Source organism: Ceratotherium simum, chromosome 25, assembly GCF_057802395.1.
Source record: "Ceratotherium simum simum isolate JZ-2026a chromosome 25, ASM5780239v1, whole genome shotgun sequence".
Taxonomy (NCBI): domain Eukaryota; kingdom Metazoa; phylum Chordata; class Mammalia; order Perissodactyla; family Rhinocerotidae; genus Ceratotherium; species Ceratotherium simum.
The window spans coordinates 32,076,382-32,094,468 of record NC_141924.1 but is presented as its reverse complement, the minus strand read 5'-3'; the positions used below and the strand labels follow the sequence as shown (position 1 = coordinate 32,094,468).

The following is an 18,087-nucleotide window of genomic DNA, read 5'->3' as shown; positions in this document are numbered from 1 at the left end:
TCTTCATCTACCAAATGAGAAAGTGCCTGGCGCCTGGTAGATGCTTTATACACTAAGGTTATTTCTGCAGGGTAAACTCATTCCCTTATAGCATTCATTCTCAGCATTCGTGGCCAGTCACACAATGTCACCACAAGACCATGTCCACACCATTGGCTACTCATTGTAACCAGTGTTCCAATGTGATCATGTTGGTCTCAGACATTTTTAAATATTCAATGATGTCCCAGGCAACAGAAGAGTGTATTTGTTTCTTCATTCATCTGGCAAGAATTCACGTTGAATACCTGAATATGCAGGGCTAGGTGCTGAGTGATAGGCTTCATAGATATCTTGCTTGTCACAAAGTATGAATTTAATATTCATTTTTCACTAATTTATTTAGTCATTCATTCAACGGCTATTCATGAATTGTATTCACTATGCTCAGCAATGAGTATGAAATTAGTTTATCCCCAATCCATTTCTTCTAGCCTCTGACAGAAACTACATTTGGTTCTGCCTGTGGTTTCAAAAGGAGACCTAAAATTATATTTACCTTTGACTATAAATAGCACTGGAATAAGCACAAGTCAAATAAATTCCCACTGATCAAATGCTACCAGCTTCTATATGACATTTCAATCCTTTCATGCTGTTTTTGAGCTGTTTGAGTTGAGGTATTTTGGGTTTGCTTATTTTAAAAGCCAAGATCAGATGCTGTCTCATATTTTGTCAGTTTCAGGCAAGATTGGAAGCTAAAGAAAAGCTTTAATTTAATGCAAAAGGCTCTTATTTATTAAATAAACTTAATGCCAGATAACTAGAACTTGAATGATGTAAAAAGAAAGATGTATAGAATCTCTTTTTCTTCACAGCCGTTTTTCAGACAATATCTATTTCTGAAACCCATACAGAAATAGAAAGATTCAAGAAATGTTCCTCTTATGAAAAGTTTGCCACCCATCTATAAAGGCATTGTTCACAGAGTTGTAATAGCAAAAAGTTTAAAACAATCTAAATACATAGCATTAGAAGACTAGTTAAATAAATTATTGCATTTGCACAAAATGGAATATGCAACCATTGAAATATTAAAGACAAAAATATTTAATGACATGAAAAATCTACAAGATAATTTGTTATATAAAAATCAGATTATAAAATAATACTTATAGGACGTTTCAATCCCATCATTTTGACCCAGCTATTTTTGTTTCTGAGGAAATTTTGACCCTAAGGATGTTTATAATGCAAACATTTTAATCAGATTAGGCCAGTATTGATAAAATTTTCATCAAGAAATTAGTTCCCAGAGCAAATACCACTAAGCCAAATTATTTCCTTGATCAAAATAGTAAAGTAACCATTTTCAATAATTTTTTTCAATTTTCTTCTTTATCTAACTGAGTCTATTTTATTCACATTACTTATTTTACATTTAAGTTATAAAATTATAATTCATTCATCAATAAGGATTTTGTCATATCAACTTTTATTGATTCCTTTCTATTCTTGTGAGTTTTCTTTTGTGGTCATTATTTCTACCAAGTTCAATATTCCTGGGTACAATTTGCAGATCTAAACGTTGAAAAGGAATTGTTATTCTTCCATTAATTTTTAGTCAATAACAAACTTGACCACTTGCAATTTAAGACACTGTCAGTTTTATTCCATGGAGATTATTTGTACTAGTAAAGTTTACTGCAATTATTATGTTTATTTCTCAGTTAATCCGTATGAAAATTGTAAGCAATTTAATACAGAGAAGGAACAGAAACGAGATCAAAGAAGGGAAAGAGGATTAGTGAATGGAAGGGAGAGAAAAGATGGAGAAAGCAAGATAGAATGAGGAAAAGGGAGAACAAAAGAGACATACAAGGAAAGACAGACTGGTCAACACATCTGAATAGTCAAAATAGTGGGGTCAAAATTGTGCGGTAGGATATTCCTAAAATATAACTTAATAATGCTATCTCTTCAAGTTTAATCACACTAATGCTTTCCCTTGCCAAGATAAATTCCTGAAAGACTCTTGCAGAACATTCCTGTATTTCTTATTTTCAATCTCCCAATGATTTGCCACATCAATGAAGGATCTTTCTACATGACCATATAACAACCAGTTAAAATACATAACATTTAATAAACTGTTTGCTCTATGTGCTAAACAGTTAACTTGAGGTTGTTCATGAAAATGACTGGATATTTTGACAGTTGCCTATTTAGGGTACACAGAGGTTCTGTTGAGTACCCAATATTCTGTCTTTCAAAATAAAATACAGTGATCTCCATGACATCAAAGATAAGGCTAAGATCAAGATAATGAGTAAGTCAAATGCTGGATGTTCATCTGCAAGGAAGGGTAAAGGGCATGGAAGTGAATGACGGGATACGGAGGAAAAACACAGTGAAGTGGAGCAGATGAGAACGAGGGTGGTACCCCCAGCTGACATATTTACTTCTCTGGGCCACTCTGAGAACCAGGAGAGTTCTTGGATTCTGCTCCTCTTTGTCTCCAGTTCCCATGCATTTAGGTTTACTGCCCCAAATTATAACTTAGGTCAATAGTGTTCAAATCTCTCACCCCTTTTTTTGAAGGTATGGGCTCTAAATATCTTATGCAAAAGCCTGATGTTTTTAATCAGGAAAAGTTACTGTTCTGCAGCTATAATGGGCAATGAGGGGCGTGGGGTTGGGGGTGGTAAATCCCACGTACTCAGGTTCTCTGCTCCTCTCCACTCCAAATACCACACAGCGACCTTGGAAGGAGCTCCATAGAACCCAGTTTCAACCCCACTGGCTTAGACTGTGTGTGCTGTATTCTAGAATCTCTGAAGGTAAATTTTACAAGTAGGCTTGCAAGGATAACCATACCACTGCTTTAATAGAGCCTTGAAAGTTGAACCAGCGCCTGCCCCGTGGCTTAGCGGTTAAGTGCGCGTGCTCCACTACTGGCAGCCTGGGTTCGGATCCCGGGCGTGCACTGACGCACCGCTTCTCTGGCCATGCTGAGGTTGCGTCCCACATACAGCAACTAGAAGGATGTGCAGCTATGACATACGACTACCTACCGGGGCTTTGGGGGAAAAATAAATAAATAAAAATTTAAAAAAAAGAAAGTTGAACCAACCTATTACTTTTTATGGTTTGTTTTATTGTTTTCTAACTAAAAACTTAAATTTTAAACATTTCTTAAAAATTCACCACTGATTTCTAATTTAGATTATTAAAAATGATGAAGATAGCTAACAACTATGTAGCATCTTCTTTCTTGACAGTGTTCTAAGTGCTTATACATATTAACATATTTAATCCTCACAACCCTGAGAGGTCAATATTATTATCCCCTACTTAGAGATGAAGAAACAGAGACACAGAGAAGTCAGCTAACTTGTCCAAGGTCATATACCTTATAAGTGAAGTGGAAATATACTAAAATCATAACCTGATACGCGTTCCATTTACAGGAGTAAGAAATTATGCTTCAATCCAATTAAGGAAAAGTTTCTTCAGTGATTACCAAATCATATGGAGTCTTCTTAATAGTCCATCCTAAGCAATTTCCATAGAGTCACAGAAATTAATTCTCCAGGCTCAAGGCATAGAAAGGCAGGAAAATTTGATCTGAATGATTCAAGATCTTTGCAGGAGTCTTTGAATCTTGTAAATTCAATTTAGATATGAGTAATCTATGTCAAAGTCTTCTTATACAATCCACTGATAGAATAAAATCTACCCCAAAATATATTTTTCCAAACTTTTGCTAAGTGTCACAAGGGAAATTAAAAGACACCGCTGTCATCAGGGGCTTATCATAAATCAATGGAGAATAATATGGGAAGATACTGTGACTAGTTTACAAAATAATAAGAAGTACAATGGAAGGTTAGTAGTATGGGTGGAAATTATCAGTGGAAGATGAGATTTTACCTGGATTTTGAAGAACCTCTAGAATTTCATTAATTTATTTAATAATCAATAAATATTTATTGAGTGCTTAACAACAATAAAAGCTTTAACCCTGATTTTGAAGAACTACTATAATTTTATTAATCCACTCTAAAATCAACAGCTATTTATTGACTACTTAATAATAATGACTAACAATGCCCTCAGTAATATAGAAGAAAACAGGACAGAAAGCTTCTGCTTTCTTGAGGCTTATCTTCTCATAGAGAGAAGCAGAGGATAAAGAAATGCATAAATAAGAAAAGTTCTCAATGGTGATAAGGGGTATGGAAAGACAGTGTGATATGATAGCCAGAGTCTGGGTGGCTACTTTCCTTCAGTAGTCAAGAAAAGCATCTCTAAGGAAGTGATATTTAAGCTGAGACCTGAATGATAAAAAAAAAGGGCCAGTGTTCTGAAGATGAGAGAGAAGAACACGCAGCAAGAATGGATAGTGAAAGGCACTACGGTGTGGTCAGACTAGGCTTATTCATAGAACAGAGAGCGGGCCACTGTGGCTGGAGCATCACGGTCATGGAGGAGAGTGAAGAGAAATGAGGCTGCAGTTGTGGGCCTCCCAGGGCAATGATGAATTATAGGGAGTGATAAAAATTGATAAACAATAATAATACTTCCGTGGGATAAATGTTATGGTAAGGACAAATATGAACAGCTTGCTATTAAAGCATTAGAGGCACCTAACCAAGGAAAAGTGATATTGACTTTGAGCTCTAAAGGATAAGAGGAGTTGGCCAGACAAGGCAAGACTGAAAAGCACTCCAAGGAAAGTTCTAGAATAGCAAATAGCCAAGTGCAGCTGAAGCCTAGAGTAGGAGGCAGGAGTGAGGTGAGAGATGAGCCTGGATACATAGGCAGGGACAAAATGATATTCACCAAGAACTCCAACACCCTAAAGTTAATTTTTTAACTGAGTAGATCAAACAGCAGGCACAGTGAATATGGATATAGTACATAACACTTGTATAAATACAATAGAAAGTGGCCTTCAAGAGCCTAGTGTTCTAAACAATGAGATCTTCCACCTTATTTTCTACCTTATCTCTAGTCCTCTAGAAAAAGTAAAAATAGAAAAGAAGATTCTAGTTCTTTGCCAAGTTCAGTCTTAAGATTCGGTCCTTGTCTGGAAATTTCTTACTTTCTGTTGGCCATTGTCAAATGAAAGTCAGTGAATCCCCACTGTAGTAGTTTGTTCACCGAGTATTCTGGTGCCCCTCCCTGCGTGTCCCTCCCTGAGGGAGGAATATATATTTCTGCTCTGCTGAACTTAGAAGTGACCATGTGACTTGCTTTAGCCAACGAAATGTAGACAGAAATGATGTGCATCACGCAGAAGCTTTCAGATTTGGCAAACACTTCTCCATGTTTCTTTTCCCTCTGCTACATGGACCAAGGGTTCCAGATAGAGGCTGCTCCACCAGATGACAGAGAGTAGAGCAACAGCAATATGGAAAGGATGTGCTGTAGAAGATAAATCAGCTATAAATCACTGAGATTTGGGGGGTGGGAGAGGTGGGAGGGGCAGGTTTGTTAGTTACTGCAATATAAACTAGCCTATCCTTCCTAATCCATTCACAAACACAGACTTCCAGGGCAGAACAGATGCTGAGTAACACCATATACCTGTAACTCTTTGGTCAGGTGAGTCCCTGGGGCTTACCCACTCAGGAATTTCCCCCACAGATTTCACACCAGAACAATGGAAATGAAGCACATTGAATTTTACATTTTCACTCTCTCCCTGCTTGTGACCAAACAATTCAGTCCTAATGACTAACTACTCCAACCCAAAAAAAGGTGTGACATGGGATGTAGGCAGCCTGTCTGTGCTCGGTTTTCGCAGCCCACAGCTATAAATAATACCATTAAGAAAGCACACGTTGCCTTAAATGGAAAGCACAAAGAAAAGCACTTTCTCTGATAGTTTAGCAACACATTCAGATTTCATGTCTCAAGGTAAAAATAGGCCTAACAAATGAATTAAATTTGGGAGCTGAGCTGAAGTGAAGAACACTGGCATTATGAAACACGCCGTAGGAGGAAAGAGAGACTTATAAGGTACTGTAGTCTCTCTGCTGGTGAACAGGATAGAAGGATAGAAAAAAGGATTTTCCTGAGAAATAAAAATAATCACCAAGAGTTTGAAGTTAAAAATATCATCCTTATTAAATTGGTAACTGAAAGAAACTCTGAAAACCATGCAGTCTTCAGCAAACGATAAAATAAATCTTGACAAACAGGATTTTCCTCTCTGTACTTTCAACATTAAGAAAGAAAAAAAAATCCAAAGAAAATAGATGTCAAAGAATGCTAAAAAAGACATCAACTTCCAATTCAATAATTCATGTTTTGATTGTTTAGGTTTTTTTGTTCGTTTGTTTCAATAAAATCTACTCGTTTCTATTATGTAATTTTCAGTGCTATTTTTAATGGCTCTGGTACTTGAGCAAAGCAAGTGTTAGGAGATGCTGTATCTTCCCAAAGACAAAAAAGAAAAAGTCGTCAAACCTTTCTTAATACCACAGTCTAAGGCAAGTACACCTCTCTATCCTGTACCATGAGCAAACAAAAAAATATTAAATTGTCTTCCTGCATCAAAATATATGCTATTTATATCCAAGTAAAAATGTATCTAGGGCTGGCCCTGTGGCATCGCAGTTGAGTTTGGTGTGCTCCTCTTCAGCAGCCTGGGTTTGTGGGTTCGGATCCTAGGCACAGACCTACACACCACTCGTCAACCATGTTGTGGCAGCGACCCACACACAAAATGACGATTGGCACAGATGTTAGCTCAGGTCTAATCTTCTTCAGCAAAAAAAAAAAAAAAAAATGTATCTAATGCTAGATTGTAAGCTTCTTCAGGGTAAGAATCATCTCTTGCTCCTTTTTGTATCTCTTGCAGGGCCTACCTAGTACAGTGGCTAACACCCAATTGCTGTTAATACACATTTTTTAATTGAATAGAGTGATTTTGTCCCTCAGTTCTTCGTTGCTCTAAGATAGTGTATTGATGAACTATACACTAAGTTGATGGAAAATTAGTGTAACTTTTATGCCAGCAAAACATCAGCAGACAATAACAGCACATCCTAACTCTATGTCTAGATCTGTGGGCCTGAAATGTTCCCTAAATTGCAGCACTGGCATCATCAGTGCGTTAGGATAACTCAATTTAATCACTTCACTGAACAGCTGGAGAACTGCCTGGATGTGCCCACAGTCCTGTGGCCATGGTGATTTGGCCAGATTTCAGTTCCCCGAGCATAGCTTCAACCTGAACACAGGTGAAGCCTTTCCAAGTGATCCAAATGGCTTGGGAACGCAGCTGAGATGACTCACAGCCATGATCATGAGAAAGCAGAGGGCTCTTGTTTTCACTGAGAAATAGGTCTGGAATAACATATTCCTGGATATCTGGACAACTCTTGTGGTCAACCCCTCCAAGCATAGGAGAGCTAAGCGATCAATCATCCCACGCAGTCAACAATGACGGTGCAAATCCTCAACCACCATAGCAGTGCAATGGCTTCTCGATTCATTTGCGAATAGTGCTATTCTGCTGCTTTAACACCAGCTAACACGTTGGGATGAAGCACAGTTTTAATGTAAAAACTGAAGTGTCAATGGTAAGGAACTTTATATTTTATATTTATGAAATTACTCGCAGGGATTTCCAGCAGGCTGGAAACCCCAATTCCAGCAGTGCCTTTTTCTAGCTGGCTGTAAAGTGGCTCAACAACAGGACCTAAATTAAGACAAAATAAAGCAGACTAGGGTTTACAATCTTTTTAGAGTAAACACCCCATGAACTGTATAGTTTTATCTGGAATTTAGTGACTTCAGGATCATTTATGCAAAGACTTAAAGCACAATTGAAAGTTTCAAACTCACATTTCATACTGAACCAGTTCAACAAACACTAATGAAGGCTTACTATACGTCAAGCAGTGGAGTTGGGCACCAAGACATAATGATGAACAAATGAATAGGGTGTTGTTATGAAAAGTATGTCACCCTTGTTGAATGTTGCAGAGGTTTATCTTCCATTGATTCCACAATCAGGATACTACTTCTCCAACTCCAGAAAACAGGCTCTTCATGAACTAATGAAATTTTCAGGTTCAAAAACATTTTGAAATAAAGACACAACTCAGAATTAATCTCAATGAATATGATTCTTAAGCATCTATAGTAATATCATTGACAATCAGCCATTGTTGATAAGCCTATGCCAGAGACCTTGAACCAAGAAAGAAGAGAAAAAAGCCAATTGACTGCAGAATCTGGATATGGTTTCATTCATTCATCCATTTCTTTATAAATGTGTTTATTCAACATATTTATTGAGTCTTTATTATGAGTGTATCCTGTTCTAGGCATTGGAATACAACAATGAACAAAATGGATAAAGTCTTCCTCTCTTTGAGCTTACGTTAGAGAGAGGCAGAAAATAAACAGGGAAGCAAATAAAAATACATAATTTCACTAAGACCGAGTGCTATAAAGATAAAGTAGTATAACGTAATAGAAACTGATGGATGGAGTGACAGACGAAATAGATGGTGAACATGTCAGTAGGCTATATTTTGGCAGAAAGAAAACACATGCACATTATAAGGTTACATTTAGTTTTCATTTTAATTAGCAAAATGTCAAGAATATTGCTGAAGCAAGGGGGCCACAGAAAGAAGGAACAGATCCAACATGTCTCAGCTCAACTCCCCAAGACCCCCAAATCTCCAAAGTGATGTCGCAGCTGCCTCTGATACTGTTCATGTAAGGAAAACACAGTATTTTCTGCAGAGCAAATTCAGGGTGTAGTAAAATAATAATTAGCTTCTGAGATGCAAAATAGGATAATGTGCCAAAATAACAGCCTTGCCAGACATATTATTGCACTGAGACAAGATTTTCCAGATCATTTGATTCTTTCCTTCAGTATACCGAGAATTGAGTCTGGAGGATTTAGATCATAGAGTTCTACCATGGTGTGGAAGAGATGTCCATCTTCCTCTCACAGCTATGCCATCTCTATGGTAGACAGAGGATTTGTCACAAAGGAAGTAAAAGAAAATTTATCCTTTTCTGGACACAAAATTGATGAAAAATAGAGAGAAGAGAAGAAAAAAGACAAGTAAACATGTGCTTCCAAATTTTTCCCATCTTGGCTTCCTCCAGGAAAGGAAGTGATGTGTTACATAAGTGCAGTACCAATGAGATAGTTACTCCTAACTGAGATTTGAAAAGGGACCACTTAGTACAGAATCCAATCTGAGGCACAGCTACTCAAAGTAACCTTAGCAATACTGTGTGGTTAGGAAAGAAGCTTGAGATGTAGCATTCCCGAGCCACCTGTACTTCCCTGTGGCTTAGACTTAGAATGAAATTCAGTACCCAACCATAAAGCCCACCACAGCAAAGCGTAAGGACTCCACAGCTAAGGAGACCCCCAGAACAGCAGGCCAGATGGAGGAACTGTTAGAAACTTGGTGCTTGACCTAAAGCAGCCAGAGTCCACATAGATAGCATTTTCTGAGCCAAAAGAACAGCTCCTAGATTCATATGCTGCAGATCTCAGCTCTGAAAGCCGGGAGAGAATTAAGCAATCAATGACCATGACCTTGGAGCCCAGAAGACATCACACCCAAAGACCTCCAAATCTTCTCCTCTGTCTCAGGGCTGCACAAGCATAAGCAACACTCACCTTCCCGCTCACATCAAATCAATGTTAGAGACGGGGCCAGAGGAGACAGAAACTCCCTGAGACTCTGAATATCTTTATTCATGGGAAAGACTGAATATAAGCTAAAGGGATTGTTTAAATTGTCAGGTTGGACTAATTGTAAAAGAAACTGGAAATTTAATTAAGTTTTCCCACAAACCAGCAGGCAGGAGCTCCGAGAGGAGGCAGGCTATAGACAAAAGGAAGGGGCTATGTTGGTCTGTACATGTAAGTTGTCATGTGGGTTAAATCCTGAACTCTGCCACACAAGCCACACATTTCGCCCAACCTCTCTCTCTGACTACCTGTGGGGCTGATGTACTGGGGTTGGAGAAAGAGCTGCTGCCAGAGACCTGAGTCCAAAGATGCAGAACTGACATAATTCTCTGCAGGGCAGTCAATCACTCTATTTAGAATTAAATTAAGTTCCTTCTAAATAGATAAGGCAGGAACTACTTTCTGAGGCCTAGTTGTTTAATGGGTGTTGAAAATTTTTTCCAGAGATCAGAAAGTCAGAACCTTGGCAATGCAAGACACATCCTCAAAGAGACGGTGCCTTCTAGAAAATACAGTCGTAGATTCGGAAATGCTTGTTTATGAGAAAAAAAGATGGAAATAATCTAAGCTCCCATAACAAGTATCTCTTTTCATAAATTTGTACCCCAAATTGCTTTAGTTTCTTAGTTTTAAAAGATCACAAATGAATTCAAGATGTAAATCAGAAACATGCTCTTAAACATCAAACCCTGTTTTTTTCCTAAAAGAAATTTAAATGTCGTAATGAATAGGGGTTACTGATGTAAGTGTAATTTTAAGAAATCTCCGGACTTTATAAAAGTCTAAATATGAGATAAAATTAGATGAATATACCTATTTTTAAGCAAAATATGAAAACAAGATAAAATGAAGATTTTCTAAAACTAAGAGATTATTCCTCCTAAGAGGAGGGGGAAAAAAAACAGATTCATTGAAAACATTTAAAAGTATTTTTTTTTTTTAAAGATTTTATTTATTTATTTTCCCCCCAAAGCCCCAGTAGATAGTTGTATGTCACAGCTGCACATCCTTCTAGTTGCTGTATGTGGGACGCGGCCTCAGCATGGCCGGAGAAGCGGTGCGTCGGCGCGCACCCGGGATCCGAACCCGGGCCGCCAGTAGCGGGGCGCACGCACTTAACCGCCAAGCCACGGGGCCGGCCCCATTTAAAAGTATTTATTTCCGTTTATACTTTTTTCAAAGTTGTATAAAATAGATCTCTGCTAAAATAATTGAAAATTAATTTGCTGACAAAGATGCAGCTTAGAAAGAAAAGAAAAAAAAGACATAACCATTGTCTCTTTACTATGTCTGCCTAGTTTTAAAAAAAAAAAGGTCTGTATTGTTCTTCTAACACCTTTTTATAACCAGCTTTAATGTGATATTATGTTACATCTTCTTAAATGAAATAATATATCCATCTTTTATTCCACAAATCAATCAGGTATTACACGTAGTTTATACTTTAAAATTCAAATTTTCCTTTGTGGAGATTCCCAGTGAATTCCTAAGAACACTAGGGAGAGTGAGAAAGCGTGATTTGTTGTTAAATCAGTCACTTGAAAGAGCTCCCAGCTTAAGTTTTTAAAACGCCCTCTCACCCAGCAAAACTTTCCATACTTGCTAAATCTTCTAACCTCTGGTAACCTTTCATCCTTAGGGGTGAGGAGGTGACCGATCACTCACACGTTCCCAAAAGAGCCCCTGGTCCTACTTGCCTATAATAACGTTTTAATATTGAACTTAATCTTCTTGCTCACAAATTACAAGCCTATAACCATTACCTCAAGAGTGGCACCAGGAAACAAGAGTGCATTATTAACTACACCATCATCCCTTAATATTTCCAATTTACTCCTTTCATGCCAGGCCTTTCCAAGAGGCCTCATTTATTCTTAAATTCCAGGAACACAGGAGCTAAGAAAAGCTTTGTTGTGTAGCAGAGAGCTCCAGATCTGGCATTCACGGGGAAGGGGAAGTCAAATGAGGCCATCCATTAACAGGTCAGTCCGGAATCATTATGAAACCCCTCGCCTTTTCAAATGACCGATGGGCCTCTCGTCCTTTCTTGGGCCTGGGCCGCTCAGACTACAGGCTGTTTGCGTTCAGTCAACACTTCAATTTTATAGGCCTGTGGAGCCAAAGATTACAAGACTTTTGAACTCCAGGCTGCCTTCTGTCTGGCTACACCTTCTGTTGCCGGAGCCCAAATCTTTTTTAACAACTCTACAAAAACAAGCAAGTAAGTTCTGTTAATCCTCTCCTTTCGACCTGGAGGTAATTACATATTTTGAATCAACCAGCGAGGAAGCAAAATGACCAGTACCAAAGTTTGGCACTATTTAGGGAAGGATCGAACTGTGCATCAAAGGGAATGATCAGGACTGACTTGAGTCCCTTACAGACGTCCTGCTGTTCTTTCACAGGAAGTTACATACAATGCTAGGCTAGATTTTTTAAGGAGAATAAGAAATGTATAAATTAAAATAAATGAAAAATGGAAAGAAAAAATCAGGGAGATATTTTAAGAGGCTCAAAATATATCAGAGCATCCAGTGGTCTGTCTTTCTCTGGGTAACTGCACACCTGGTTTCTCCATTCATAATGGCATGCACCTCTTCTTTTTTTCTTAATTCATGTTGTTAATGTGCTTCATTTTATTAACAGCTTTGGAATTTTGTCAGGTGATTCATACTAAATTAAGAACATGATGGTCTTTTTAGTTACTTAAAATAAAATAATAAACACTTAGTACAGGAAAATTCATAGCACTCCTTCCAAAATCTGACTTTTAAAACTATATTTTGGGCCGGCCCGGTGGCACAAGCAGTTAAGTGCAACGCGCTCCGCTGCGGCGGCCCAGAGTTCTGCACAGATGCACTGCTTGTCGAGCCATGCTGTGGCGGCATCCCATATAAAGTAGAGGAAGATGGGCATGGATGTTAGCTCAGGGCCAATCTTCCTCAGCAAAAAAAAAAAAAAAAAAAAGAGGAGGATTGGCATTAGATGCTAGCTCAGGGCTGGTCTTCCCCACCAAAAAAAAAAAGAAAAAACCTATATTTTATCTCTAACCTAAATTATTATATATAATAATATATAACAAGCAAAAGGTTCATAGAGAGAGGAAAGGAATTCTTTTCATTCCTATCAACAAATATTTTGCTATAAAATGTGTCAGTGGTCAACTCTGCACTAACTTGGCATCTTTTCAAACAAATCTGTAGTTTTTCTATAAAGATTCTATGTGGATGTGCCAACTATACACTTCTTGGAACATAAACTTCATAAATTGTAGAAGGGCCACCACTATCACCATGAGAACAGGAGTTCCCAGTTTGCTAACAGGTTGTGTTTCAAAATCTCATTTTTTCAGTATTTGGAATTCAGAATGCCTTTTCCCATAGAAATATTGTGACTATCCCATACAAATGGGTCTGCCTAACAGCTCCTCATGCGTGATCCTCCATGCCCTGCCCCTCTGACTTAGCTCACACAGCTCCGTCCTCCTGGGAAGCCCTTTACCCCTCCTCTCCCTCACATCCAAAGCCAACTCATGTCCTCGACAACCAGCTCAAATGCTTCTCCACCAAGATTCTCAGCAGATGGAACTGATCACTGGATCCACAGAACCAAAGTGCTCTCCACGGCCCTTCCATAGTGGACATTGTGGTTATTTCCCCACAATATCTGTTCCACCCGCTCCAGCCTCTGGTAACAACCATAGGGTTTTGGTGATATTAAGCCCACCACTATTTCCTGGAGCAGGGTCTATGCCAATGAGAATAATCCCATCTCTCTTGACCTAGATGTTGGTCGTGGTAATTCAGTCCTCAAGCAATAGGTACTTGGCATGTTCCTGGCCACATGGAGGCGTGGTCCAATGAGCACAAATCTTAGGACTTTTGACTGATGGTTGTGCGAGGGGACATTCTCTTTCTGGATTTGAAAGTTAGGGATTATATGGCTCATGTTGCTGTGGGCAGACATTTTGTTCCCATGAAGGAAGCCAACATGAAGTTGACACTCAGAGGACGGCAGAACTGAGGGATTCATAGAGAAATTGAGCCAGAATTTTGATAGAGCAAGCTTCCTAAGCCTGACCTACCTCTGAACTTTCCAATTACACAAGCCAATCAGTCCCTGTCATCATTCAAGCCACTTTGAGCTGGGTTTTGTTAACTCCAATGAAAGCGTCCTACTGATACAGCCCTTATCTCTTTCTACCTCATATAATATTTTTCTGTACTAGTTTTATATTCCCTATTGTACCTATTAACTTTCTGAGAACAAAGATATCAAAGATATCTTTGTATCTCCCCAAGATGCCTAGCATATACATATATATACATATACATAACCGCTGATTGAATTGAGCCCACTAACTCAGTATTTCTCAAGTGAGTGCCAGTTATGCAGGATGTTAAAACATTTTATGGAGGGAAATATTTCTATCTTTAAACAGAATTGACAAGCCATGGATTTTAAAATCAGGGAATGATTTCTTTACTATAGGATTTCTTAAAGTCCTCAATATACTATGCTAATGTGCATTGTGACAAAAAGTGGGGTTTAATATATAACCTTTGTCAAACTTATTTGACTCCTTATCTCTTTCATACTGAGCATCTTGAAGAACCAGCATTACAAAGAACATATTTGGGAAAATGCTATTATATGTCTTAATGTACCTAAACTATGCTAAGAACTCCAACTTGATGGGCTTGGAGAAATAGGAAGAAAAAGGAAAATGAAATTTCTCCTCAATTCCTGAGGTCAAGACCAGCCCAGGGAACTTGTCTTTGGCACCTCCCCCACACGCCCCCCCAACCGCATGTACTGTTTACACCTCTCCTCTAAGTCTTCTCTTCAAAAACTCATCCCCTTCATGCTGATCTACAACCCCTAGCTGCACTCACTAAGTTCTGATCTTTCAATCAAAGTGCTCCTTTCCTTTGCCCCTACCCATAATAAAAATCCCCTTTCCCTCCAAACAGTTGAGATGCCCAGAGGAAAGCAATCTGACTGAATTGTGTCACCTTATGTGTGAAAAGCCAGCCAATCCTTCAAATCTCCAATTCCTAAAGATATTATGCTTTTTTTATATTTCTAGTAACACTATCCCCTCAAAAATGTCTCCAAGTAGCAGAGAATATATGTCAGCACTACAAATGGAAGCATAGGGCAAACATTTTTTAAGAATGTTCATATTTAAATGAGATCATTCTACAGAAGACTTTTGACCTTTGCTATAGAAATAAGAGGCATTTTGTTTATCAGGATCATCATCACTATTGTTAGTTTTAATAACAGTAATTTTTAATAGCCACTGGTGGTTACCAGATGCAGGGGGTGGAGTGGACGAAACAGGTAGAGGTGGTGAAGAGGGACAAACTTCCAGGCATAAGACACGTGAGTCCTGGGGATGTAAGGTACAGCGTGGTGACAATAGTTAACAATACTGTATTGTATATTGGAAAGTTGCTAAGAGAGTAAATCTTAAAAGTTTTTTCAGTGTAAGCTTAAAAAATTGTAACAATGCGTGGTGACAGATATTAACTAAATTTATTCTGGTAATCATTTCACAATAAATATGTATATCAAATAATTATGTTGTATACCGAAAACTAATACAATGTTATATGTCAATTACATCTCAATAAAAAGTAATAAGAGGGCCTGCCCAGTGGTGTAGTGGTTAAGTTCACGTGCTCTGCTTCGGTGGCCCAGGGTTCACAGGTTGGATCCTGGGCATGGCCCTACACACCAGTTGTCAAGCCATGCTGTGGCGGCGTCCCACATATAAAGTAGAGGAAGGTGGGCATGGATGTTAGCCCAGGGCCAGTCTTCCTCAGCAAAAAGAGGAGGATTGGCAACAGATGTTAGCTCAGGGCTAATCTTCCTCACAAATAATAATAATAATGATAATAATAATAGTAATTTTTATGCTATTCCCATCTAGTAAGCGTTGTTTTCCTAATTACCTCAATCATAAGTAATATTTTCTTGGGGATATTCTGTCCCAAACAGTCTTCTAAGGCTGCTCTATTTCTACATCAGTTAGTATTTGTTGCAAAACAAACCACTCCAAAACTGAATGGCTTAAGCTTCTCATGAGCCAGGATCCTTCTGACCCACCAATTCCAGCACTATCCTTGTAGACCTTCTAATTCTAGGCCTCTGTCCCACAAGCGCAGCCCTCCTGTGTCCCGGGAGCTGCCTCAGATCCTAGCCATGCATGGTGTGCTCAGGTATGGCCACTGAGTGTTGGCTTTGATTCTGGAAGCCATGCAGCCACCAGAGACTGCTCTGCCCCAGTGGACACGGGAGCAACAGTGAGGAACTTGGAAAACCCAGGCATATGGGCACTTCCTTGTTAGATCGCCATCCACAGTCAACAGCGTAACATCGGAGAGTATTTCTTGGTGGATTTTTATGCACCAACATATATTGAAAGTAAAATGGAACGTTTTTCTCAAAACATTGATGTGATTAGACCTAATATTGTAAAACATCCGCTAACCCAGGAAGTCAAAGAGTATGAAGGGATTTTCCCTGTTCCACTTGAAGGAAAATTATATCCCAAGAGGAAGAAGTAAAAAGATTCAATAGATTGCATCTTTATTTTTAATTCTTTCACTCATGAGCGTCATATTAATCCAGTTTCCAAACTTGACCTTTATACATTTAGAAATGTGTTGCAGGTGCCATTTGATTTTTTGAAGGTATTTTTAGCTTTGGATCCCCTTTGCTGTGAGCAGGAGGTGAAACCGCTCACTTAGAGCTGCTCTGCAATCCATGGTGCCAGCGTATCCCCTTCACTGATTACATTTCTTTGCCAATGAAGACTTTTTGTATTACAACAGTAGCTTCACAAGCTTTATGCCAGGCAACAATATCAATAACACCATTTTGTGGAACAAAATGTATTAAAACTGCCTTAGATTGCTAGCTAATCATTCAGACTGTTTAAGCATGCAAAAATAGATTTTTTTAAAAAATTACTGTAGTACGTAAGACTTTTGATCCAGCTAGTAAATGTGATACTTTAAACAGACAAACCGAAAAATGAATAATCAGTGGCATATAGGACCAATGATTTGTTATTTCTCACAGTTCTTCTGGTCTGGGTCAACTTGACACGGACTGAGAGGTCTAAGACGGCTTCACTCCCGTATCTGAGGCCTCAGCCAGGGGAGCTGAGATGGTTAGCCTCTCTCCCCATGGTTTCTCCTTCTCCAGGAAGTTAATTTAGGCTTCTTCAGAAAGTAGTCTCCAGGTTTGCAGCAGCAAGAGAGCAAGCCCCAATGTGCAAGTACTTTTCAAATACTTGCTGTGTCGTGTTTGCTAAGGTCTCATTGGGCAAAATAAGTCACACAGTTAAATTCAAATTCAATGTTAGAGAAATAAAATCTCCTGTTTGATGAGAGGAGTGGTCAAGTCACATTGCAAAGGGGCATTTGTGTAGAGATGGAAGCAACGGTCGTGGCCATCTTTGCGAACCATCTACTTGGTCCCCACTCTGGCCACAGTGAAAGCTGAGATGAGCAGTCCCGGCTGAGCTCTGAACAAATTGCTGACCCAAACAAGTGTGAGCAAATAAATGATTGCCATTTAGGCCACTCAATTTTCGGAACATTCGTTCTACTGCAAAAGCTAACTGAAAGAACTTCTGAACCCAAATGGTAGATAAAAGTCTCAAAATGTTTTCAATTTCCAAAACTCATTGTATTTTTCTATGCTGAAGTATTTTAAAGTAAATAAAGACATCATGTGACTTCTCTCCACAATTTCTATTAGGCAGGATAGACAACAAAGGGCTGTTCACAAACGAAAGTATAAATTAGGTACTTGAAAATTGGGGCATGCCTCTCCTGCCCTTCTACAGCAACTCAGTGAAGAAAAGGAAGAGAGGCTGATGGAAAAACAAAACACATGTTTGATTTAGAAACATTGTAGAAGAAACTACCACGGGCCTCCATTCTTCATATGACATATTAAGGCCAAACCATAAGCAACGCACCTCCTTCTGAAAGCTCTCAGAATTCATAGAACAGATTGCAAGGCAAAGAAAAAGCAGGGAAATGAGAGAGGCTGGCAACTCTGCTCTGAGCTTGAATTTTAAAAAGAAACATTTCCTCTTCCCCCACCCACCATTACTCAAACTACATTTCCAAACTAGTCCTGCAACAGAATGTAGCAGAATAAGTGCCCATATAGAATTTAGGACATTTGGATTTTAGTTTTGCCATTAACCACCTGTTTGACCTCAAAGAAGTCATTTGAACCCTCTGGGTCTGTGCTTTCACAACTATCAATTGAAAAGGTCAGACTAAGTGACCTGCTTAAATGTTGCTCTTCTAGAAATTAAATGAAATAACTGA

At 38.7% G+C, this 18,087-nt stretch overlaps 1 pseudogene; it reads left to right on the top strand.

Moving 5' to 3' along the window:
- The first annotated feature begins 11,755 nt into the window (after nucleotides 1-11,755).
- On the top strand, nucleotides 11,756-16,302 carry LOC101400934 (small ribosomal subunit protein bS6m pseudogene; annotated as a pseudogene).
- The last annotated feature ends 1,785 nt before the right edge of the window (nucleotides 16,303-18,087 follow it).